This window comes from Oryx dammah, unplaced genomic scaffold (genome assembly GCF_014754425.2).
Source record: "Oryx dammah isolate SB20612 unplaced genomic scaffold, SCBI_Odam_1.1 HiC_scaffold_20, whole genome shotgun sequence".
NCBI lineage: Eukaryota > Metazoa > Chordata > Mammalia > Artiodactyla > Bovidae > Oryx > Oryx dammah.
In genome coordinates, this window is record NW_024070204.1 from 54,529,924 (window position 1) to 54,532,676 (window position 2,753).

Sequence of the window (2,753 nt, forward strand, 5' to 3'; positions counted from 1 at the left end):
TGCCAGGATGAGGACAGAACACAGGGAGATAACTCCCAGGAGAAGGGCTGAAACAAAACACAAACAAAAGTAGCTTCTCTGCACTGAGCCAAAGAATGACTGGTAAACATGGGGTTTGTGTGTCTGGAATATAGGTCCACGTGGCATTTAGTCTTTGTCATCCTGGAGAGCAGCGTCTGCAGCTGTTCTTTTCCTATTTGCTGTCGGATTCCTTGGATTTTGCCACGTGGGCCCTGTTCTCACTGCTGTTTCCTTATCTTGAAGCCTGACCACTTGTGCTTATCTACCCTGCTGCTGCTGCTGCTAAGTCGCTTCAGTCGTGTCCAACTCTGTGCGACCCCATGGACGGCAGCCCACCAGGCTCCCCCGTCCCTGGGATTCTCCAGGCATGAACACTGCAGTGGGTTGCCATTTCCTTCTCCAATGCATGAAAGTGAAAAGTGAAAGTAAAGTCGCTCAGTCGTGTCCAACCCTCAGCGACCCCTTGGACTGCAGCCCACCAGACTCCTCCATCCATGGGGTTTTCCAGGCGAGAGTACTGGAGTGGGGTGCCATTGCCTTCTCCGGGTTATCTACCCTAGAACACAATATTCAAGCTCTGTCTTTCTAATTGGAATTATATGACATGCTCTCTTGTCTCTCGTCCCTGTGACCTTGAACTCGCAGTCTCTCTCTTGTTCTGCCGCAGTCTGAACAGGAAGCTGCTCTCCAGTGGGGGACGCAGCAGGGCGTCACCTCTCATCCAGACTTGTCCACTGCCTCAGGATGCCGCTCACGATGTTCCCTCACTTCGCCCACCTGGACCTGCATTAGCTGATAAGCTCCTGGGGTGCGTGACTAAGCTCCATGATGAAGGGGCCCCTTGTCATTTAATTCTTAAATCCTCTTACATAGGCTGTTTGACATTTCTGGGTAGGACTAAGGCTGCCAAGATGTAAATGCAGTGAATCAGTTAAAAATGTAAGCAGAGGCCTCGCCAACGACGGGCTTTCAGTGCCAGGCAGGGTGTCTGGACTTGTGTCCTGTTGACAACAAGGAGCCATTGACTGTTCCTGAGTAGAGAGAGCCAGCCCCTCCTCATGACTGCTGCTCACCGAGCACACCCTAAATGTCAGGCCTGGCACATGTGTCCCTTACACGTGTGATCTTACTTCACAGCCAAGGTAATTCAGCAAGAGGAGAAGTCTCTTCATCTGGCACCTACTCACCTGAAATTACACCTTGTTCTTGGCAAGAATCCCTGAAAGCACAGCGGACGTACAAGAAAACCAACCATCCCCCTGACTCAATGCGCCGAGTGACATGTTCCCTTCTCATCCTGTAACGTGTAAGCGGGGGAGGATTCATCCTTCTCACTGTTTGTCTGGACAGCTGAGGAAGACGTCACACAAGGGTTAAAATAACAGTGGAAAGGAGATGACGCACTTCCCTCCCAGCCAGTGCTTCCCTCCTCTTGACCTCTTTTCCAGAGTGGAGATATCTGTACTCCCATCTTCCCATTCCTTCCTCCAGCCCCCACTCTCCACCATTGATTTCCCTCTTAATTCCACACCCCTTAGATCTGATCTCCACTTGCTCACTCCCCTTCTTCATGGCCCTTTCTGCCACAGAGTGGCCTCTTGGACTTGTTGACTCTGTCCCCCAGCTCTGTCATCTGCATCACTTTCTCTGTCTTTCCATGCATATCTGCTGGCCTTTGTTGATTGACTTCGCCCCTTGTCTTTTAAAGTCATATCCTCTTGTCTGTTTTGCCAGATTTACTCCCCAATGGAAGTGCGTTTCCCCTGCCGCTTCTCTAGCATTGTCCAACTTTCATTTCTGTCAAAGACAGCCCTGAGCTGCATACTAGCTTTCTCCATCTTATTTCTACTTTGTGATATCCTGCGTTCAGACTCCAGCTCCACCGCACCCTGGCTCTGTGGTCCTGCAGCATTGCTTTACCTCTCTGCACCTCTGTGTCCCCCTCTGTTAAAGGGGGGTGCTGTTATTATTTCCCCAGTAGGATTCCTGTAAAGATTAAATGAACTATTCAATACGTGAAAAGGGTTTCAGAACATGAGCTGCACAAAGCAGTCCTTGGATGAGTATTAGCTCTTACTGTTTTGGTGCTGGTGTCACGTTGTTCTGATGTGTTGGTTCATGGTTCACAAGGGTTCCTCAAGAACAGCAGACACGGAGCTGCCTCCATGCTGGAGGGACACAGGTGAGTTTGAGGGTGACCAGGATGAAGGACGGTGTGTGTGCTCCTTTGCCAGCTTGGTGTTCTCGTGAACTCACTTTTGCAGACTTGGGAGGAAAGTCGCCTGTTCTTCAAAGGGGAGAAGAGACCGTGCTTGCATACCAGTTAAGTAATAAAATGAAAAATAAAGTAGTTTGGGTAAATACTGACTTGGTAGGATTGGTACTCCATCTGTTTTGTTCCCTTCTGATGCCCCAACAAGATTCCTAAACGCAGTTTGGATTTTGAAAACATCTGGAATCAGCCAAGCACATTTCTGAAGCTGTTGAGTGCTGACATTGTAATCCGTATTTCTTGCTGCTCCGCTTGCCTGCCTGCATTGCGTCGACCTCCAAAGATGAGGCCAGTGACAGGCTCCTTCAGACAGCATCCTCAGGGGGACTGAGGGTCCTATGAGTGTCTTGTTTGTGTGTGCATGCACTTTATCTGTGCTTCTGATTATAAATGTAACAATGTTCTTTGTTGAAACATTGCAAAATAAAAAGATAAGCAGCAACTCATAATCCATTCACCC